Source organism: Mustela putorius, unplaced genomic scaffold, assembly GCF_011764305.1.
Source record: "Mustela putorius furo isolate JIRA1106 unplaced genomic scaffold, ASM1176430v1.1 tig00003836_pilon_pilon_pilon, whole genome shotgun sequence".
Taxonomy (NCBI): domain Eukaryota; kingdom Metazoa; phylum Chordata; class Mammalia; order Carnivora; family Mustelidae; genus Mustela; species Mustela putorius.
The window spans coordinates 23,461,933-23,487,405 of NW_025421989.1; positions in this window are offsets into that span (position 1 = coordinate 23,461,933).

Sequence of the window (25,473 nt, forward strand, 5' to 3'; positions counted from 1 at the left end):
GTAGGGAAGGAAAAAATGAAACAAGATGGGATCAGGAGGCAGACAAACCATAAAAGACTCTTAATCTCACAAAACAAACTGAGGGTTGCTGGGGGGAGGGGGATATGGAGAGAGTGGTTATGTTATGTACATTAGGAAGGGTATGTGATATGATGAGTGCTGTGAAATGTGTAAGCCTGACAATTCACAGACCTGCACCCCTGGGGCAAATAATACATATTTTAATAAAAAAATTTTTTAAAAAAATAGCAGGTATTCAACAACCAATTTCTTATGCAGGTACAAAATTTTGAAGAAAAAGACAAAGCAGATCCCATGAGTCAGAACTTTTCTAAGAAATCCACATTTCATTTGCAAATCATTCATAAAGTTAGGTTACATTTGACAAAGACTGTGTCTACTCATTACCTTAGTTACACAACCAGTACTGTAAGGCAATGCAAGTGTCTCAAACTGACATAATCCTCATGGATGGGATATATAGCAAGAGCTTACAGATCAGAGTATATTTAACATAAATAGGACATAGGGCCAGAAGAAAGTAAAGAGTATAAATATATCAAAAGAAAATAATAAGAAAGGAAAAATGGGAGACATCAACTTTTAAAAAGTGGAAGTAATCTCTATAAAATGGATTAAATAGTAAAACAATACAGCATAAAAATATAAACAAACTAAAATACACACTATGATTTTTAATTAGAAAATTCTATTTTTTGTACCATATAAGTTCTTTCTGTATTCATCCATAGATGCAATGTAACCTGAATTAAGCTAACAGGATTTGTGAGGGTACTTTCACAATTCCTTTATTTACTTACTGAATATATATTGAATATTTACTTTATGCCAGGTATGTGCTACTCTCTAGAAAAATCCATGAAATTTAAATATGATAACAGCAATTCAGTTTGTGCAAAAAGGATTAATTTTTCAGTAAATGGTATTAGAACAACTAATCTATTGGGGAAAAAAGTTGCTGTACCCCTCATGCAACACTTCAAAATAAATTTGAAATATGGCAAAATATTAAAAGTAAAAACCATACAAAATAATAGAAATACATGAGTAGCTTTTATAATTCTATTATACATGTACATGCATAAATAATTATAAAAGAGTGGAATGAGGAAAGTCTTTCCAGTTAAGGTGCAAACCCTGGAAGCCATAAGGATACAGACTGATAATTTACTAAATAAATATTTGCTAGATCTCCATGACACAAAGAGGCATCAAAAAGGATAACAGAGGGATTTGGGGAGGATGGTGGAGTAGGAGGACCCTGAGCTCATCATTCCACATTTTCAACTAGATATCATCCATATCCATGTCAATAAACCAGAGAGTAATCCCAAGAGTGGCAGAATAAACTCCACAACTAAATATAGAGAAGAGGCTACAACTGAAAGGTTGGGAAAGTAAAAAAAATGTGGAGGGAGGCTGCCCACAGGATGGAGGGAGCTGCAGGTGTGGAGAGGACAGAGAAACAGGCCCTTGCACCAAGAAGCTCACATGGGGGATATAATACCCATGAAGTTTGATTTTAAAAACCAGAGGGGCCGAATTCCATGAGTTTGTAAAACTGGTGGGACTTGGAACCTGGAGCTTTAAAAGTCAGCTGTTTCAGCCTTGGGACAGCTGGGAAGGCCAGGGATAGATGGACTGTCACCCTCAAAGACATGGCAACCCACATGCAGAGGCAACATACAAATGGTGGTTTACACAAGATGTGGAGAAAACAGGAGACAGATCTATTCATACTGATTTTGGAACATGTTGGGAACTTCTTTGAAAATGAGGAGCTGGCAGGCACTGTTTTTCTCTCCTACCCCAAGTCTAAACTCAGAGCTACCTGTGGGAGATGGGAATGCACAGATACTTGTTACCTAACCCTCCAGCAGTGTGCCACACCCATGAGTTCTCCTGAGGACCTACCCACGCCAAGACTGAAGGCCTTGGCCCTGGGCTCAGGGAAAATTTTGTTAAAGCTGCTAAAGCTGCACAGGTGTCCCACACAGCCATGGGTGCACAGTTGCCACAGGGCACGTTGTGCGTACTCCACACTGTGCCCAGCTGTGCACCCCCAGCTACTAACATGCCCTGGGGCCAGCCACACCTAGTTATCCTCATGGGCTGCACCAAGCCCTGGGCCATGCTGTAGCTGCATAGAGCCCACAGCTACTGAAGTACTTCAGGGGATTCAACATAGGACAAGTGGCCAGTGAAAATTTCCTAACAGTGATCCTACCGGGAGTCACACACACTCGGGGCTCACCAGCCTGTGTCCCACTAACAACAGAGAGCAAGCACAGCCCACAACAGGCAGAGAGTTAGTCCAGAGAACTCTACTGAAAGGAAAAGGGACTCAGCAGTGTGTAAGCAACACACAGGAAGTTCTCCTGAAGTGGCAGGCTCTGATGAACAGGGGACACTGCACTGCAGGGCACTCCAGAACCTCCTCTTCATAAACTCACTACCTTCAAGAGCAGAAGACACAACCACCTTTTCAACACAGAGAAATAGACACAGAGGGACAGACAAAATGAGGAGACAGTGAAATTTACCCCAAATGAAAGAAGAGGACAAGGCCACTGCCAGAGATCTAAATGGAACAGTTATAGATAACATGCATGATAGAGAATTTAAAGCAATGATTATAAGGATAGTCACCATTGGACTTGAGAAAAGAGTGAAGACATGGATAAGACCCTTAACACAGAGATAAGGAATAATATAGCAGAGATAAAGGGCTCAGTAAATGATATCAGAAACATGATTGCTGGAATGAACAGCAGGATGGAAGAAGTAGAGGAATGAATTAGTGACCTAGAAGACAGAATAGTGGAAAGCAATCAAAATGAACAAAAGAGAGAAAAAATATGCAAAACAAGAATAGACTTTGGGCACTCAGTGACTTCATTAAACATAATAAAATTTGTATTATAGGAGTTCCAGAAGAAAAGAGATAAAAGGGAACAGAAAATTTCTTTGAAAAATAATAGCTGAAAATGTCCTTAATCTGGGAAAAGAATAGATTTCCAGATCCAGGAGGCACAGAGAACCCCCAGCAAAATAAAAAAAAAAAGCAGACCCACATAAAAATTTATTTTAATTAAATTTGCAAAATATAATGATACAGGAAAAACCTTAAAAGAAGCAAGACAAAATAAGTCATTAACTTACAAGGGAAAACCCATAAGGCTAGCAGGAAATTTTTCAACAGTAATTTTGCAAGCCAGATATATTCAAAGAACATGATATATTCAAAGAACTAAATGAGAAAATTCTGTAACCAAGAATATTCTATCCAGCAAGGCTAAATTCAGAATAGAAGGAGAGATAAAGAGTTTCTCAGACCAAAACAAACAAACGAACAAAAACAAAAAAACTCAAGGAGTTCATGACCACTAAACCAGCTCTGCAAGAAATATTAAAAGGGACTCCTTGAATGTAGCAAGGAAACACAAAAGCAGTAAAAATGAATAATTCTACAAAAAAAATCAGTCAGGGAACTCTCAAAAAAAGGATATAAAATATAATAACATACGTAAAATGTGGGGAGAAAAGAAGAATGGGTTCAAACCTAAAGAACCATCAACTTAAGATAGACTGCTATATGAAGAAGATTTTATATACAAACCTAATTGTAACCATATATAAAAAGCAACTAATAGATATACAAAGAATAAAGAGAAAGAAATCCAAATATATCACTACAGAAATTAGCTAAACATGAAAAAAAGTAAGAAAGGGTCAGAGAAAATCTTAAGAAACAGCTACAATATAAGTAATAAAATGGCAGTAGATACTTATCTTTCATTAATTACTTTGAATGTAAATGTTCTAAGTATTCTAGTTAAAGACATAGGGTAACAGAATGGATGAAAAAAAGCAAGACCCATTTATATGCTGCCTATAAGAGACTTATTTTAATCCTGAAGACAACTGCAGATTGATAGTAAGGGGATGGAGAAATATTTGTCATACACATGGATATCAAAATAAAGCTGGAGTAGCAGTACTTATTTTGAACAAAATGTACTTTAAAAGAAAAATTGTAATAAGAGACAAAGAAGGATATTATATAATAATAAAAGGGACAATCCAACAAAAAGATTATAATTGTAAATATTTATGCACCCAACATAAAAGCACTCAAATACATTAAAAAACCTTAAGAATAAACATAAAAGAACTAATCTATAATAATACAATAATAGTAGGGGACTTTAATACCCCACTTACATCAACAGACAGATCACCTAAACAGAAAATCAACAAGGAAACAATGGCTTTGAATGACACAATGGGCCAGATGAACTTAACAGATATATTCAGAACATACCATCTTCAAACAGCAGAATGCACATTCTTTACAAATACATACAGAACATTCTCTAACATAGATCACATACTAGCCCACAATAGAAACCTCAACAAATTCAAGAAGATCAAAATCATACCATGCATATTTTCTTATCACAGAGCTATGAAAATAGATGTCAACTACAAGAAAAAACCTGAAAATAGAACAAATACATGGAGGTTAAACAACATGCTGCTAAACAATAAGTGGTGGAACAAGAAAATAAGAGAAAAATTTTAAAGTACATGGAAACAAATGAAAATAACACACAACAGTCCAAAACTTCTAGGATGCAGCAAAAGCAGCTCTAAGAGGGAAGCTTATAGCAATACAGACCTGCCTCAAGAAGAAAGAAAAATCTCAAATAAAAAACCTAATCTTGCACCTAAAGTACTAGAACAACAAACAAACTTAAAACAAAAGGAAGAAAATAATAAAGACTAGAGCAGAAATAAATAATACATTTAAAAAGAAATAAATAATATAGATACTAAAACAAAACAAAACAAAAGAGTACAACAGATTAATGAAACCAGGAGATGAAACCAGGAGCAGGTTCTTTGAAAAAATTCAATAAAATTAATGAACCTCTACTTGGATTTAACAAGGAAAAATGAGAAAGAACTCAAATAAATAAAATCACAAATGAGAATTAACAACCAACACCAGAAAAATACAATCATAAGAGAATATTATGAAAAACTATATGCCAACAAATTTGACAACCTAGGAGAAATGGATAAGTTCCTAGAAACATATAAATTATGAAAATTGAAACAGGAAGAAAAAAAGTTTGAAAAGACTAGTAACCAGCCAAGAAATTCAGTCAGCAATCAAAAAATTCCCAACAAACAAAAGTCTAGGATGAGATGGCCTTACAGGTGAATCCTACCAAATATTTAAAGAAGTAATACTTATTCTTCATAAACTAGACCAAAAAAAAAAAAAATAGAAAAGTAAGGAAAACTTACAAATTCACTCTGAGGCCAGCATTACTCTGATACCAAAATCAGATAAAGGCAGCACTAAAAAGAGTAAATTACAAGCCAATATGTCTGATGTAAATAGATGCAAAAATTCTCAATAAAATGCTAGGAAACTGAATTCAACAATGTATTAAAAACATCATTTACCATGATCACACGGGATTTTTTTCCTGGGTTATAAGGAGATATTCGTTAATCAATGTGAGACATCACATCCATAAAAGAAAGGGTAAGAACCATATGATCATTTCAGTAGACACAGAAAAAGCATTTGGCAAACTACAACATCCATTCAGGATAAAAATCCTCAACAGGGGCACCTGGGTGGCTCAGTCATTAAGCATCTGCCTTCGGCTCAGGTCATGATGCCAGACTTCTGGGATCGAGCCCCACACATGGCTCCTTGCTTGGCAGGAAGTCTGATTCTTCCTCTCCCACTCTCCCTGCTTGTGTTCCCTCTCTCACTGTGTCTCTCACTGTGTGTCTCTCTCTCTGTCAGATAAGCAAATAAATAAAATCTTTTAAAAAATCCTCAACAAAGCAGGTTTAGAGGGAGCATACTGCAAGATAATAAAGGTCACCTGTGAAAAACCAATAGTTAACATCATCCTCAATAGGAAAAAACTGAGGGCTTTTCCCCTACAGTCAGGAACAAGACAAAGATACCACTCTCACAGCACAGCTTTTATTCAACACAGTACTGGAAGACCTAGCCACAGCAATCAGACAACAAAAAGAAATCCAAACCGCTAAGGAAGAAGTACAACTGTCACTATTTGCAAATGACATGATACTCTGGAAAATCTGAGAGACTCCACCCTAAAATTGCTAAAACTGATATACAAATTTAGTAAAGCCACAGGATACAAACTCAATGTACAGAAATGTGTTGCATTTCTATACACCAATAATGAAGTAGCAGAAAGAGAAATTAAGAGAACAATCCCATTTATAATTACACCAAAGATAATAAGATACCTAGGAATAAACCTAATCAAAGAAGTTGAAGACCTATAATGTGAAAACTACAAAACACTGATGAAAGAAATTGAAGATGATACAAAGAAATGGAAAGACACTCCATGTTCATGGATCAGAAGAACAAATATTGTTGAAATGTCCATACTACCCAAAGCAGTCTACACATTTAATGTAATCCCTATCAAAATACCAATAGCATTTTTCACAAAAGTAGAGCCAAATCCGAATTTGCATGCAATCACAAAAGACCCCAAATAACCAAAGCCATCTTGAAAAACAAAAGCAAAGCTGGAGGCATCACAATTCTGGACTTCAAGTTACATTACAAAGCTGTAGTGATCAACACAGTATGATACTGGTACAAAAACAGGCTCATAGATCCATGGAACAGAACAGGAAACCCCAGAATGAACCTATAACTCTACGGCCAATTCATTTTCAACAGAGCAGCAAAGAATACCCAATGGGAAAGGGACAGTCTCTTCAACAAATGGTGCTGGGAAAAGTGGACAGCAACATGCAAAATAAACTGGACCACTCTTACATCACATACAAAAATAAATTCAAGATGGAAAAGACCTACATGTGAAACCTGAAACCATAAATATCCTAGAAGAGAACACAGGGAGTAATTGCTTTGACATTGCGCATAGGAACTTATTTCCAGATCTGTCACCTAAGCAAGAGAAACAAAAGCAAAAGCCAATTATGGGGAATACATCAAAATGAAAAGCTTCTGCATTAAAGGAAACAATGAACACAACTAAATGGCAACCTATGGAATGGGAGAAGATATTTACAAATGACATATCTGATAAATGTTAATATCCAAAATACTTAAAGGAATTATAAAATGCAATATCCAAAAAAGAAATAATCCAGTTTAAAAATGGGCAAAAAGACATGGACTGATGTTTTTACAAAGAAGGCATAGAGATGGCCAACAGACTCATGAAAATATGCTCATCATCACTCTTCATCAGGGAAATGCAAATCAAACTACAATGAGATCTCACCTCAAACCTATCAGAATGGCTCAAATCAATGACACCAAAAATAACGGGTATTGGAGAGGATGCGGAGAAAAAGAAGCTGTGCACTGCTTGTGGGGATGCAATATGGTGCAGCCACTGTGGTAAACAGTATGGAGGTTCTTCAAAAATTTGAAAATAGAACAACCTTATGATCCAGCAATCACAATACTAGGTATTTACTTAAAGAATCCAAAGACCACAGAGACACTGACTGCAAGGGATACATGCACCCCTATGCTTAGAGCGGCATTATTTGCAATAGCCAAGATACAGAAGGAGCCCAAATGTCCATTAAGTGATTAATGGATAAAAAAGGTGTGTGTGTGTGTGTGTGTGTGTTTTGGAATATTATTCAGCAATAAAAAAGAATGAAATCTAGCCATTTGTGATGACATGGGTAGAGCTAGAGAGTATAATGCTAAACAAAGTCAGTCAGTCAGAGAAAGACAAATATCATATGATTTCACTCATATGTGGAATTTAAGAAATACAACAAACAAGCAAAAGGATAAAGAGAGAGAGAGAAAGAGAGAGGCAAACCAAGAAAGAGACTCAATCACGGAGAACAAACTAAAAGTTACCAGAAGAGTGGGAGGTAGGGGGATGGGTCAAATGGGAGATGAGCACAGGGTGATGTATGGAAATACTGAATCACTATATTATACACCTGAAACTATTACACTGTATGTTAACTAACTGCAATTAAAATAAAAACTTAAACAAACTAAAACAAAAAGGATAACTGACACAAAAAAACTAAAAATACAGCAACATACATGACAAGCTAAGTATAAATTCTGTTAATATAATTTAAATCAATATGATAAGAAAAGACAATAATAAAATATGGAAAAAAAGAAATTATCATGGGAATTCACAGGGGAAAAAAGACAAATGGTCTAGGAAAACACGAAGAAATGCTTAACTTTTCTCAGTTTTTCAAATGCAAATCACAACAACAAGGAGCATTTAAAAATAGATAACAAATCATTTTTTACCTGTGTTCAATTTTTATTAAGTTTTTACATTAATTCCCATATAATGACTATACAGTGTTATATTAGTTTCAGGTGTACATTATTATGATTCAAGAATTCTATGCATTACTCAGTGCTCAATCATGACAAATCTTTCAGGACTCTGATAACTAGGATTCATGAAGTTGTAGGGAGATCACAAATTTGGTAGAATTATAAATTTATACTTTTTTGTATAATGATTGGTAACTATAACAAATTTAAATGTATATAACTTTTCATCCAAAAACATCCAGCAAAATATTTTTTTAAAGATTTTATTTATTTATTTGACAGACAGAGATCACAAGTAGGCAGAGAGGCAGGCAGAGAGAGAGGAGGAAGCAGGCTCCCTGCTGAGCAGAGAGCCCAATGTGGGGCTCAATCCCAGGACCCTGGGATCATGACCTGAGCTGAAGGCAGAGGCTTTAACCCACTGAGACACCCATGCGCCCCAGCAAAATATTTTATTCATGTCTCCTTATAATTGCATGTTACATGTGGCAGGATTCCTTTTAGGCACTCATAACAAAAAATAAAGCAAAACAAAAACAGTAGTCTAAATAAGATAGAACCTTGGGGCACCTGGGTGGCTCAGTGGTTTAAGCCTCTGCCTTCAGCTCAGGTCATGATCTCAGGGTCCTGGGATTGAGCTCCACATCGGGCTCTCTGCCCAGCAGGGAGCCTGCTCCCCCCCCCCCGCCCTGCCCCGCCTGCCTCTCTGCCTACTTGTGATCTCTGTCTGTCAAATAAATAAATAAAATCTTTTTTTTTAAAAAAAAAAGCATGGAACACTGGGTGTGGTGCAAAAATAATGAATACTGTTATGCTGAAAATAAATAAAAAATAAATTAAAAATAAAAAAGATAGAACCTTATTTCTCTGCCATGTAAAAGAAGTTTCAAGGTTGGCCAAGAATTGTTATAATCATCATTGGTATGGTCATATCAGGTTCTTTATATTTTTCAACTTTATTATAATTAATACATGGTTTTCATTTTCCATGTCACTTTATGGACCGAAATTTTTGCTGTGATCCAGCCATCACATTTGCTCTTAATCACAAGAAGAAGAAAGGATAAAATAACCAAAAATATTGGATTATCCAACTAAGGGAGCTACCTTAAATCAAAGTCAGTTAGAATGCTTTCTGATATGCTTAATTGAATATTAAACTACATACTGCTTAGACAGTAGGTTTACTTTTCTTACAAAGAAAGACCAGAGATAATTGATCTCAGTGTTTGTTCAATAGCTCAATAATGTCATCAAGGCCCCTTGACTCTCAGTTGTTCCCAGATGCCATTTTTCATTTTTCCCTCCATGTTTTTCCAACGCTATTGCAAAGATGACTACTGTGGCTCCAAGCATCATGTCCTCATAAGTCAGCATTCAAAGTAAGGAGGAAGGGAAGGAAGGGCAATTTTTCTTCACATATCACTCTCTTGTAAGACTGTCTTTTGTAAAAGGTCTGTCAACATTTCCTCTACCTTTCCCACTACTATGTAAGAGTCTAGGAAATGGGTTATTTGGGCCCCTTGAGTCTTTATGATGGGGGAATGGCACAACCAGCAAAAAAGAAAGAGGGAAGACAAGATCATTGGTATGCAGCCAATAGTGTCTGCCACATACACTTAGAGAGGAAATAACTAAGAGAGAGATTACATATATATTAGAGAAAAGGTGATTTTTGGTGAATACTTCAGAAGAGAGAGGCTGAGATTCTATTTAGATTCTAGAGGACTGGTGAAGGAACAGCTCATCTTTTGAAACAAGGAGGAGAGGCACAAAAGATGTATGAGTTACTAGGAGTCAATATAGGAACCAGAGGATACTTTCACTTGAGATGAAGGAAATAGGAAAACAGAGATAGGAAAATTTATTCTCCTTTTAGAAAGTCCTTCATAGCAACAATTTGAATGTGGCCCAAACAAGTTCTATGTAATACAGACTTCTTTAGAACTCGGTCCCTCTAAATAAGTCTCTCTCCACCATAAGGGCAATTTCTAGGCATCCTTTCTTGTCCCACTTTCAAACAGGACACCTCTGTAAGACATGTTCCCCCAATAACTGAGTTACAATGTTGGACATTTCTATGACCCAAATATACTAGGAGAAGAACATGAATACTTTACCACTCATTTCAAAAAACCTGCTGTCCATCAGCTATTTTTAAATGAGAAAAGAAGTAATATGCAAATTTGATTTTTTTGAGTATAATTAACAAACAATGTTATATTAGTTTCAAGTGTACAACAAAGTGACTCAACTTCCTATAACTTTTGCTACCACAAGTAGCAAAAGTGTAGCTACCATCTCTCTCCATACAACACTATTACAATACCACTGACTATATTCCCTATTCTGTGTCTTTTATTCCTGTGATTTATTAATTTCATAACTGGAAGCCTGTTACATAAACTTTTATCTTTATAATAAAATATGAATTATGTGAGGTGAAAACAGTACTGGGGAGAATATAAGTAACTCAGCTATTAATGAACAAGTAATTAACTCAGCTATTATCCTCTGAACTTCCCATGCAGAATCCTTTATTAGTTTTCTCTGTTACTCAGAAGATTTCTCTGACAGACCTCTTTTTTCATTTGGTTGGTTGGGATCAGTTAATATTTGAAAAAATTAATGGTAGTTTATGTATACCATAATTATGATATAAACTGCAAAAAAGTTCTATTGGAACATAATATAGCGAACTAGTCGTATATTTTAAATATTTGTGAAGAATTACATGTTTAATATTACCTTCCCCTTCTAGAAATAGAATTTATCAACAGAAACATCTTTCTTTATATTGAAATGTTGAATTATAAAAACTTTTAACATAAAAAAACAAATGCTTTGAAATCATCCCCTGGTATTTCACATTTTCCATAACTACATCATAATCACATGCTGATCTGTTTATTATCCATAATATGCTTCCAGTGAGAGGTTTTACTCTTCCTTCAAATGATGGTTTTCTTCTTAAGACAAACATGATGCCACTAGAGATTTAAAGTGAAGTAGCTGAGATTATTGCTTTAAAAGTAGATGCCTGATGGAGGGGGGAAAAAAAGTCCAAGGGCCCATTTATTCTTGGATCCAGGATAATGGGTCTCTTACTCTTTTAGAACTGATTTCAGGAATTAAACACAGTAATGTAGGAGTAAAGCTTCTTAGTTAATTCATAGTCTGACTAATTGTTTCATGGTATGACGAGTTCAGTGTTTTGATGAATAGGAATACAGCCAAATGCTTTTCAGAAACTACTTGCTTACAGCTTTTACAGCATTTATTGTAGAAGAGTCCTTGTGGACTAGTGAGCAGAATAAGGTTTTTAACGTTCATCAATTTGAGGATGGTCAGAGCAAATTGACCACATCAATCCTCATCTTATTAGTGGTAGTTGAAGCCTCATTTCTACTGAAAAATTTGCAGAGATATCAGTGAGTTTATAAGGAGAATATGATAGGAGGATATTTAATATTTACAACTAAATCATTGGGATAATATCCATTCCACTTTAAATTTAATTTGCATCCATTAATAGACAACTCTAACTTTTATCTCTGCTTTGTAGAGAAATTGGAATAGAAGGAATTTGTGTATTATGAAAATAACTAGACAAACAGAATTCTCTAATTTTCATGTGTTGTTTCATCATTTCAAGAGCTTATTCCCAGGGAGTAAGACTTTAAATTATTGAGCATTATGAACCTCATGTTTATATGAATGTACAACTAACACACTAATAAGAAAACCAATTACTGACCTATATATTCAAGGGCATTTATTTTTCCCTTTACCAATAGTGATGATACATTTCCATGAAGTCATGTTTAGAGTCTTGATTTATGCAAATTAAAGTGCCATTTATAGGGTTAGTGATACAGTCCGTTGCTATGAAACAGTTTTTCCTCTATCTGAAGGTAAGTAGAAGCTTTGAGATTGACTTATGTCAGTTGGACTTTTTCAGGTTGTTCTAAGAACAGAGAGAGGCTCATGCATTTGTTAGAATGTGCAAAGACAGGAAAAACAGATGCCATCTCAGAACCTAGCCAAAAGAGAACTGAAGCCCTCCTTAAAACTATCATTCAGAATTCAAGACACATACAGTGCCTGGGACACATTTTGGTCACTCTACAGCAGACCAACAATGATCCCTAGTCTGTAAAGTTGATCCAACTCCTGCTCATACTACTTGTGTTCCCTCCACTCCCTACTCTGTTCTGTCATGGTATTTTCTATCTGAGGGATTCTTATGTTTGTCCCCACTGCCTACTCTGTGTCTCTGTGTCATACAATCAGACCCTAAGAGTGCTGATCTGATAAAGTATTTATGATGGACATAGTACTTTTCCTGGCTTTGTCATTCTGTTGACCCCAACATTCACTGAATAACTCATAAAGTAAATACATGACCAGCTTTCTCAAAGAGGTTCCAGTTAACACAAATGGCCTTGGTTGATACAGTCCTCTCCAAAACTACACCATGGCAAGTCACCTTCAGTCTGGTTTTATGTAATAACTGAGTTAGAATTCCAGGTTCACTGAGATGATATAATCTCAAAACAAAGTCATTTGTCTACCATCTTCTCTATCTATGAGAAATGCATTCCTGTTTGACACTTTCACATTTCTTATTAAATACCTAAGTATTCTAGTATAATCCTCTTTATAAAGATTTAAACAAAATGCTGCTGAAACATTTCTGCTTCAATTCAGGTACCCTGAAATTAGGTCAGCATAAAACTAAAAAAAATATTTAAAATCTATTAAATCATCCATCAGGGGGCATCTGGGTGGCTCAGTGGGTTAAGCCTCTGCTTTTGGCTCAGGTCATGGTCTCAGGGTCCTGGGATGGAGCCCCTGCATTGGGCTTTCTCCTCAGTGGGAAGCCTGCTTCCCTCTCTCTCTGCCTGCCTCTCTGATTATTTGTGATCTCTCTCTCTCTCTCTCTCTCTCTCTCTTTCAAATAAATAAATAAAATCTTTAAATCATCCATCAGTATCTCATCTCCTAGACAGAAATATTAGTCCTTCTCTGTATGCCAACACATTTTTTTCACTTCAATAGGTTCTCTTTATAAAACCAACTGGTGCCTCAGTGGATGGCCAGATTAAATATGAAAGGAGGAACCTCAACCACAAATAACCATGTCAGCTGAACAACTCAAATATAATTGAAGCATGGGCTTCTGCATTGTTCAATCATATGCTGTTTCTTGTTTTCTGTGCATTTTTGGTTGGTTTTGAGAGATAGAGGTTAACAAATTAATGTACTTTTTGAATGGGTAAGAGATATATATTATATAACATTTAAAAGCACAAAGAGCTATACACAACAAGTAAGTCTACAGCTATATTAATTGGCTATTGCTACAATAATGCCATATGACAAACCACCCCAGAACTCAGTGGCTTACATCAGTAAGCATTGATTTCTCTCACTTACAGTCCTACAGATTGGCAGGGGTACCTCTGCTTCAGACTGTGGGCTGTGTAGCCTTGGTTCTAGGCTTTGGGTCAAGCTTGAGAATAATCCACACATGTCATTCAGGGCCATAGGCTGAAGAGATAGTGGCTACCAGGGTTTTTATTCTCATGGCAATCACAGAAGCACATTGGCTAGGCTAGAACTGCCTAACACTTGCTTGTGTTACATCTGCTGTATTCTGTCACCAAAGCAAGTTATGTGGCCAAGACCCAGGCACTAGGGCAGGACATATGAAAGGAGAGAGGGCATGGGAGTGATATTTGCTGAAGAATAATCTAATCCACCTTGTTCCCCAGTCACACAATTACCCTCTGAATACAAACTCTTATCTATTTCTTATTCATCCAGAGAAATTCTAAATAAATATAAAGATACTCAGAAATAAATATTGTAATATCAGTGATTTCAGCCTAACCATGCTGTTCTAGACCTTGACCCCTTTCCTCACTTAAAATGTATCACCAGAGGTGGTACACGTCAGTCCCCATAGAGTTGTTTCTTTTCATTTAACACAACTGAATACTGTTACATAAAATAGATGCACAATAATTTACCTAACAAATGCTCTGCTGATGGTCATTTAGTGGTTTCTGATTTTTTATCATTTCAACTAGTGCTGCAATATCTATCACTACATGTATTTGTGCAGATACCCGTAGAATATATTCCTAGAAGGCATACTGTTATTTCCAAAGATTCTTGCAGTTTTCATTTTGTTAGCTCTTTTTACATTTTATGGAAAAAAAATTAAGCAATTTAAACCATCATGAGCAATGTAAAGGGGTGCCTGATTATACATCCTTACAAACACTAATCCAATCATTTTATCTTTGCCAAGTTGATAAATGAGAAGAAGATCTCTTGTAATCTGAACTTGTATTTCACTTCTTATGGGTGAAGCTGATAATGTTTTAACATGATAAAGAGCCATACCTACTATATATATGGCAGACCTCCCTAATCTATACAGTTCTCTTCCATAACCTCTCCTACTCCATCCCACAGATTCTGCTGCACAGATTGTATTGGATACTATATTTGTATTATATCATCCCAAGTGTTCAGTACAATGTTATACAGAGCTGAAAAATAATAATTCTTGACTCTGAAATGGCATTACCTACTTCAGCTAATAGAGACAACAACCAAGCATCTCTTTCTGACCAAAAATCCAGAGGAACCTACAAATGCCATGAGCAACAAATGACAAATCCCAGGAATCAATCCTATCCACAGGGGTCACATGGTCAGAACCATAACACCAAGGTCAATGAGAGAAGCCCAGCAGGATTCAGTCTCCAAAAACTTTGTGTCCCTGAGAGAAAGATTCTTTATAAATAAAAGTACTAAAATTAACTGTATACCAATGAGGCATATTTAGATAATTGTACTATGACCCTCCCAGGTAATATTTTTTGTCAAGAAAATTTTATAGACACATTAACATTTTTATCCATAACAACATGAAATTACCAATTGAAATACCAAATAAGAGCTGAGATCATGAATTTGAAAGACTCTGTTATAGCTAAAGTTATAGCAGGAGCTACTGCAGTGGGTAAGAAAGTTGACTATAACCAATTACGTTTAACCTTTAATGCAACAATTGTAAAACTTACTATGACTCACTAGTGGCTGATTAAGTAGTTCGGGTGTCAGTGCCAGATAAGAAGTGTCTAACCTTTCCCAATATTAGAGCTACAGTATTCTAGCCACTTTAGAAATAGCTCCTGCAATTCACTAGGCACTCATTATTGAATTTACTGAACTCTTGCTAGAATATTCTCTTTGGGGGTAGCATTATGCCTCTTTACAGAAGAACGGTCTTTAAATGGGCATCTTTCATGACCATAGCAATTCAACCAAACTGATACAGAGAGAAGCCATGAACAACCTACTCATTCAACATTATTCTCTGTGAAAAATAACAGTAATATGTAATTGTGTTCAGGATGTTCCCTCTTCATTCTTATTCCAGGTATGTTTTTATATCATCAAAATTGTTAAATCTCTAGCAAACCTCCCTCAGATACTTGGAGGTCATGCTTCTGAAAGTCAAGGCCAATGATTCTTTTTTCATTATTTTAAAGATTTGTATTTATTGACAGAGAGATAGACATGGCGAGAGAGAGAACACAAGCATGGGGAGTGGGAGAGAGAAAAGCAGGCTTCCCACTGAGCAGGAAGCCCAATGCAGGGCTTGATCCCAGGACCATGGGATCATGACCTGAGCCAAAGGCAGACTCTTAATGACTGAGCCACACAGGCACCCCAAAGCCATTGATTCTGTCACTTCTTTCCTCAAAGAGTAAAGACTTAGCAGACCCAATAGAATCTCCAGGGACTTGACTTATACCTTTTTCTAAATAGTTAAAACTTAAAATCTCCATATTCATGTTAGAAACATCTCTGATGTGTATACCAATTTAAATAAAAATTTAAAGAATAGGAATCACTAGAAAATGTTCAAGTATCTTTGATGTGCTGTTTTTATGGTAAGTTGCTACCAGGTGTTTTAACTTAGAATTACACCAATTTTTCCCTCATATATGCCATTCATTAAAGACTATTTTTGGGGTGCCTGGGTGCCTCAGTGGGATAAGCATCTGATTCTTGATTTCAGCTCAGATCATGGTCCCAGGATTATGAGATCAAGCCCCATGTTGGGCTCCGGGCTGGGTGTACAGCCTGCTTAAGATTCTCTCTTCTTGCTCCCACTGTTGTCATCACTTGCTAGCCCAGCTCCAAGAGAAAAGCATCAGAGCATGGACACAGCAAAGTGTGAAATGTCCAAATGAATTAGCAACATTCCTATGCTATCTCACCTTGAGACAGTTCACATTCAAGATATCAGGCACAATTGCACCCAAATGAAAGTGACCTAAACTTTAAGGCAAGAAAACATATTATTCTAAACTTACTTACTTACTTACTCTCACCATAATTCCAATTTCCATGATAAAGCTGTTCAATCAAAACAGTAGGGACACAAAAATATAATATGTCACTCAACATCTCCTATCAATCCATGTGATAAACAAGGTTCCTTGAGTTATCCATCTCTATATGGTTTGCTCCTACAAGAGCCCTTCCCAAGGTCCAAGTATTATAATTTAATTTATGGTTGGGCACTTTCTCTGACTGCTTTGTTTCTGCTAAGGTTATCACAGATATCTAGCTCCTCTTTACCTCTACTAGCTTTCAGAAACCGACCTTTCCCACTCAGGTCTTCTAAACATCATCACCCTTTTATCTACTCTAACAGAAAACACAGTCTTTAAAATGTAGGTCTTAGTTTCTTCTCACACTAATGAATTGAATGGATTTGCTATTTATATAGAAATTGATATTAATTTCTGATCCTATTCTATAAATTAATGATCAAAAGTAAATAAGATGCTAGAAAGAGTTAAATAGTTATCATTTATGATATTTGTGTATTAAATATACAATACATATGAATTACATATTATTTACAGATTTAAGGATTTTTGGTATACACATGTTTAGTATTATCAGTTCACAGATATATCCTAACTCAGGCATCAACCATACTGTTAATTACCCTGACACAGCCATTTTAGAAAACTATAAATATGATCCAAGAATATGTAAAAATAATGACTATAACTAATAATTATAATAACTATAAACTAAGTATCTTTGATTTTTCAATTCTGAATATCAGGCACAGGTAGCACCCACACAACTTATAAAGAATGCAAAGTAAGAAGAAACTAGGGAATAAATACGTGGGTTTCTTAGAGGCATTGGTATAAGCTAAAATGTATGTGAAGAATTTAAAATATAATCATTAACCTTTATAAGACTTGTATGATATAAGTAGTATATGTAAGAAAATTAAGCTTAGTGGGATAAGTGATTGCCCAATATCACATCACTAATGAGTGGCTGGGCTAGACTGTGCAGTAATGGTCCCCAGAAAAAGTACATTTCCTTATACTGGGGATTCCAAGTTTATCTATTTTTTTCTTTTGTTGCTTGTGTGTGTGTGTGTGTGTGTCTGTGTGTGCATGTTTTAAGGATGCTCCACATCCAGCATGGACCCCAGGGTGGGCCTGAACCCATGACCCTGAGATCAAGATCTGAGCTAAGACCAAGGGTTGGATGCTTACCCAACTGAGCCACCCAGATACCCCATGTTGTTTGTGTTTTTGATGTCATATCTAAGAAACCATTGCCTAATCCAAGGATACAAAGATTACATCATTTCTCTTTCTAAAAGTTTTAATACTTTTAGCATTTACATTTAGGTTGTCTTCCATTTTGAGTTAATTTTTATAGATCCTGTGAATTCAGGGTCCAATTTCATTCCTACGCATGTGGATATCCAGTATCAGTTAGCTTTTGCTGCATAACAAACCAAAACTTGATGACTTAAAACAATAAGCATTTATTGTTTCTCACAATTCTGCATATCTGCTATGCAGTTCTTACTAGGCCAGCTCATCTGATCTCTTCAATCAGCTAGAGGCTCTGATAAAACTGAAAATGGAGGAGGAAGAAAGAGAGCAGAGGAGTTACAGACTGAAATATCATTAGGTCCCAGGAGTTCAGCCAGATAGTTATCAAACCATTCCAGGAGCACCTGGGTGGCTCAGTGGGTTAAAGTCTCTGCCTTTGGCTCAGGTCATGATCCCAGGGTCCTGGAATCAAGCCCTGCATCAGACTCTCTGCTCAGTGGGGAGCCTCTCTCTCTGCCTGCCTCTCTGCCTCTCTCTGCCTACCTCTCTGCCTACTTGTGATCTCTGTCTATCAAATAAATAAATAAAATATTTAAAAAAAACATTCTAAACATCTACAAATGCAAAAGGAGATAGAAGAGAAGAAGAGCAGCAATTCTAGGAACAGAAAATCGACCACTTTCTGGAAGGTAGGATGTGCAGAGAAGTGAATCAGAAGTGACGGGAAGGGAAACCGCAGGGGGAGGGCCCAGCTCCCAGCAAGCAGTGGAGTAGTGGAGCACAAAATCAAAACTTTTAGAAGTCTGCTCTACTGAGGGACATCGCTCCATAGGCTAAGAGGAGATGGACCCCTCACGGGGACAGTGTGGTCTCGGGACCTTCAGGGTCACAGAAAGACCAGGGGTATGTGAGTGTGGCCTAGCTGCCAGGTATTGGAGAGGGGAAGCCAGCTGCAGGATGGAGCCAAGGAGTAAGCTCTCAGCTCAGGGTTACCTTAAACCATGATCCAAGGCACATTCTGGAGAAATAAAACCCCTTTATGGAGAAATAAAAGAACTAAAATCGAACCAAGTTGAAATCCAAAAAGCTATTAATGAGGTGCAATAAAAAATGGAGGCTCTTACTGCTAGGATAAATGAGGCAGAAGACAGAATTACTGATATAGAAGACCAAATGATGGAGAATAAAGAAGGTGAGAAAAAGAGATAAACAATGACATGACCAAGAGGGGAGAATTCAAGAGATAAGTGATACCAAAAGATGAAACAATATTAGAATAATTGGGATCCCTGAAGAAGAAAGAGAGAGAGGGGCAGAAGGTCCATTAGAGCAAATTATAGTAGAGCATTTCCCTAATAAGGCAAAGGGAACAAGCATCAAAATCCAGGAGGCACAGAGAACCCCCCTCAAAATAAATAAAATAGGTCCACACCCCGTCATCTAATAGTAAAATTTACAAGTCTTAGTGACAAAGAGAAAAACCTGAAAGCAGCTCAGGATGACAAGTCTGTAACATACAATGGTAGAAACAGTAGATTGGCAGCAGACTTATCCACAGAGACCTGGCAGGCCAGAAAGAACTGGCATGATATATTCAGAGAACTAAACAAGAAAAATAGCAGCCAAGAATAGTATATCCAGCTAGGCTGTCATTGAAAATAAAAGGTGAGATAAAAAGCTTCCTGGAGAAACAAAAATTAAATGAATTTGCAAACACCAAACCAGCCCTAAAGGAAATATTGAAAGGGGTCTTCTAAGCAAAGAGAGAGCCTAAAAGTAGTAGACCAGAAAGGAACACAGACAATATACAGTAACCGTCACCTTACAGGCAATACAATGCCACTAAATTTGTATCTTTCAATAGTTACCCTGAATGTAAATGGGCTAAATGCCCCTAATCAAAAGACACAGGATATCAGAATGGATTAAAACAAGATCCATCAATATGCTGTCTATAAGAAACTAATTTTAGGCCCAAAGACACCTCCATATTTAAAGTGAGAGAGTGGAAAAGAATTCACCAAATTAATGGACATCAAAAGGAAGCTGGGGTGTCAATCCTTATATTAGGTAAATTAGATTTTAAGCCATAGACTATAATAAGCGATGAGGAAGGACACTATATCATAATCAAGGGGTCTGATCCTACAGGAAAAGCTAACAATTTTACATATATATGCCCATAACATGGGAGCAGTCAACTATATAAACCAGTTAATAACAAAATCAAAGAAACATATTAACAATAATACAACATTAGTAGGGGACTTGAACACCCCCCTCACTGAAATGGACAGATCACCTAAGCAAAAGATCAATAAGGAAATAAAGGCTTTAAATGACACACTGGAACAGATGGACATCACAGATACATTCAGAATATTCTATCGCAAAGCAACAGAATATACATTCTTCTTAAGTGCACATGAAACATTCTCCAGAATAGATAACATCCGGGGTCACAAATCAGGTCTCAACCAGTACCAAAAGATTGGGATCATTCCCTGCATATTTTCAGACCATAATGCTCTGAAGCTAGAACTCAATCACAAGAAGTAAGTTCAGAAGCTCTCAAATACATGGAGGCTAAAGAGCATCCTACTAAAGAATGAATGGGTCAGCCAGAAAATTAAGAAAGAATTTAAAAAAAAAATTCATGGAAACAAATGAAACTGAAAACACAGCTGTTCAAAATCTGTGGGACACAGCAAAGGCAGTTATGAGGAGGAAGTATATAGTGATACAAGCCTTTCTCAGGAAACAAGAAAAGTCTCAAGTACACAACCTAAGCCTACACCTAAAGGAGCTGGAGAAAGAACAGCAAGGAAAGACTAAACCCAGCAGGAGAAGAGAAATAATAAAGATCACAGCAGAAATCAATGAAATAGATACCAGAAGAATGATAGAAGAGATCAACAAAGCTAGGAGCTGCTAGTTTTTTGAAAGAGCTAATAAGATCGATAACCCCCTGGCCAGACTTATCAAAAAGAAAAGAGAAAGGACCCAAATAAATAAAATCATGAATGAAAGAGAAGAGATTATGACCAACACCAAAGAAATACAAACAAATATAAGAACATACTATGAGCAAGTATATGCCAACAAATTTGACAATCTGGACAAAATGGATGCATTCCTAGAGACATACAAATTACCAAAACTGAACCAGGAAGAAACAGAAAACCTGAAGAGACACATAACCAGTAAGGAGATAGAAGCCTCATCAAAAGTCTCCCATCAAGGGCACCTGGGTGGCTCAGTGGTTTAAAGCCTCTGCCTTCGGCTCAGGTCCTGATCTCACATCCTGGGATCAAGCCCTGCATTGGGCTCTCTGCTCAGTGGGGAGCCTGCTTCCTCCTCTCTCTCTATCTGCCTGCTTCTCTGCCTACTTGTGATCTCTGTCTGTCAAATAAATAAATAAAATCTTTAAAAAATTCATCTACCATCAAACAAGAGCCCAGGGCCAGACAGCTTCCCAGGGGAATTCTACCAAACACGCAAAGAAGAATTAACACCTATTCTCCTGAAACTGTTCCAAAAAATAGAAATGGAAGGAAAACTCCCAAACTCATTTTATGAGGTCAGCATTACCTTGATCCCAAAGCCAGACAAAGACCCCACCAAAAAGGAGAATTACAAACCAATATTCTTGATGAACACTGATGCAAAAATTCTTACCCAAACACTAGCCAATAGGATCCAACAGTACATTAAGAGGATCATTCGCCAAGACCAAGTGGTATTTATTCCTGCACTGCGAGGTTGGTTCAACATTAACAAATCAATAGTGTGATACAATACATTAATATAAGAAAGAACAAGACCCATATGATAACTTCATAGATGCTGAAAAATCATTTGACAAAGTACAGCATCCTTTCCTGATCAAAACTCTTCACAGTGTAGGCATAGAAGGTACATACCTCAATATCATCAAAGCCATCTGTGAGAAACCCACAGCAAATATTCTCAATGGGGAAAAACTGAATGATTTCCCCTAAGGTCAGGAACATGGCAGGGATGTCCACTATCACCACTGCTGTTCAACATAATACTAGAAGTCCTAGCCTCGACAATCAGACAACAAAAAGAAATTAAAGGCATCCAAATCGGCAAAGAAGAAGTCAAACTATCACTCTTTGCAGATGATATGATACTTTATGTGGAAAACCCAAAATACTCCACTCCAAATCTGCTAGAACTCAAACAGGAATTCAGAAAAGTGTCAGGATATAAAATCAATGCAGAGAAATCAGTTGCATTTCTATACACTAACAGCAAGACAGAAGAAAGAGAAATTAAGGAGTCGATCTCCTTTACAATTGCACACAAAACCATAAGATACCCCCAGGAATAAACCCAACTAAAGGGGAAAGGAATCTGCACTCAGAAAACTATAAATTTCTCATGAAAGAAATTGAAGAAGGCACAAAGAAATGGAAAAAAGTTCCATGATCATGCATTAGAAGAACAAATATTGTGAAAATGTCTATGCTACCTAAAATAATCTACACATTTAATGTAATCCCTATCAAAATACCATCAATTTTTTTCAAAGAAATGGAACAAATAGTTGTGAAATTTATATCGAACCAGAAAAGACCCCAAATAGCCACAGGAATGTTGAAAAAGAAAGCCAGCATTGGTGGCATCACAATTCCAGACTTCAAGCTATATTACAAAGCTGTCATCATCAAGACTGTATGGTACTGGCACAAAAACAGACACATAGATCAATGGAACAAACAGAGCCCAGAAATAGACTCTCAACTCTATGGTCAACTGATCTTTGACAAAGCAGGAAAGAATGTCCAATGGAAAAAAGACAGTCTCTTCAAAAAATGGTGCTGGGAAAATTGGACAGCCACATGCAGAAAAATGAAATTGAACCATTTCCTTACACCACACACGAAAAGAGACTCAAAATGGATGAAGGACCTCAATGTGAGAAAGGAATCCATCAAAATCCTTGAGGAGAACACAGGCAGCAACCTCTTCGACCATTGCCAAAGGCAAGGGAAGTAAGGGCAAAAATGAACTATTGGGATTTCATCAAGATCAAAAGCTTTTGCACAGCAAAGGAAACAGTTAACAAAACCAAAAGACAACTGACAGAATGGGAGAAGATATTTGCAAATGACATATCAGATAAAGGGCTAGTATCCAAAATCTATAAAGAGCTTAGCAAACTCAATACTCAAAGAACAAATAATCCAATCAAGAAATGGGCAGAGGGCATGAACAGACATTTCTGCAAAGAAGACATCCAGAAGGCCAACAGACACATGAAAATGTGCTCTACATCACTCAGCATCAGGGAAATACAAATCAAAACCACAATGAGATACCACCTCACACTAGTCATAATGGCTAAAATTAATGTCAGGAAATGACAATTGCTGGCGAGGATGCAGAGAAAGGGGAACCCTCCTACACTGTTGGTGGGAATGCAATCTGATGCAGCAAGTCTGGAAAACAGCAGGGAGTGTCCTCGAAAAGTTGAAAATAGAGCTACCCTATGACCCAGCAATTGCACTACTGGGTATTTACCCTAATGATACAAATGTAGTGATGTGAAGGAGTATGTGCATCCAAATGTTTATAGCAGCAAAGTCCACAATAGCCAAACTATGGAAAGAACCTAGATGTCCATCAACAGATGAATGTATAAAGAAGAAGTGGTATATATATAATGGAATACTATGCAGCCATCAAACGAAATGAAATCTTGCCATTTGCAATGACGTGGATGAAACTAGAGGGTATTATGCTGAGTGAAATAAGTCCATCAGAGAAAGACAATTATCATATGATCTCCCTGATATGAGGAATTAGAGAGGCAGGGCTGGGGGTTGGAAGGAATAAATCAAACAAGATGGGATTGGGAGAGAGACAAACCATAAGATACTCCTAATCTTACAAACTGAGGGTTGCTAGTTGATGGGGGGGTATGGAGAGAGTAGTTGGGTTATGGACATTGGGGAGGGTATGTGCTATGATGAATGCTGTGAAATGTGTAAGCCTGATGATTCACAGACCTGTACACCTGGGGCAAATAATATATTATATGTTAATAAAAATAATTTTTAAAAAACTGAAAATGGATTGCCTACAATGACCTCATTCATGTTTCTGGCAGGTGTCTGGCTAGTTCATGTTGTAGGCCTCGGGTAGGATGGTTTATCTAACAGGCTTCTTTACATGGTGGCTCACCTTCTAATAGATTAGCCACTTTCTCTACAAGGTATTCTCAGAGTTCCAAAGAGCAACAAGAGAGGACAAGCCCCACTGGGCAAGCACCTTTCAAACTTCTGCTTGTGTCCTGTTTGCTACTCTCCCAATGGACAATACAAGTCACACACTGAAGCCTCAGAGCCAATGTGTACTAGCACTCTACTGCTATGATGCTGTGTATCACACACTCATACCCAAAATTCTGATGTTGCTGGTGTTTACCTGCACAACTACCACTGTTATTCTTTAGCATCAGATGCGAAATAATGTTTTGGAGTGCAATTCCTCCTATTGGTACCACTTGCTAATGTCTTGTTCTTGGCTGTATATCTCTAGCACCTACTAGTGACGGGCACCAAATAAATATCTGTTGAGTGAATGAAATTACAAGAAAATTGGAGGAGCAAAATTTGGGTCTAGTTTCCATATATTAAAGAGTGACATAATTTAAGCTTATGTCATATATTTACACCCAAATGTACATTGTTCCTATTTACTTCATGAGCTAAAGATGAAAAAGAAATGCTAGATAATCTAGTCTATCCTACATATTTCTGTAACCTTACCTTTCAGACTGGTAATATTTTCTCTGGTTTTATTGTAATTACCTTTAGTGATGAGATTAAGTAGGGCACGTGAAGTGATAAGCACTGGGTATTATATGCAACTGATAAATTATTGAACACTACATCTGAAACTAATGATGTACTTTATGTTGGCTAATTGAATTAAAAAAAATTAGAGATTTTAATCATTTACCTCACAGCTGCATTCTACCATTTAAGAGAATCTGATTTAGGAAACAAGTTCCCCAGACCATACAGTGAGGCTTCTCTTCTCTGTTATAGTTATTTCAAAGGTTCATATAACACTCTGGTGGCATTAAGCATCGATGTAAGGAATAGAAATGTTAAGAACCTCATGTTTCAGATTTTTTTAAATGGTCATTCTGGCTGGTAGAATTGGAGAATTGTAAAATTTGAAATCATTTAAGACATTTGGTGCATTTGTCTGATTTTCACCAGTACTCTCTTCTACCCAAGCCAAAATGGTATCAGCTCAAGAAAAAAAGTGGGCCATGACTCCAGGTAGATAATTGCCTCCTTATCCCTGTTACTTTGAAACTTGACAAACATTGGCTATTCCAACACACTT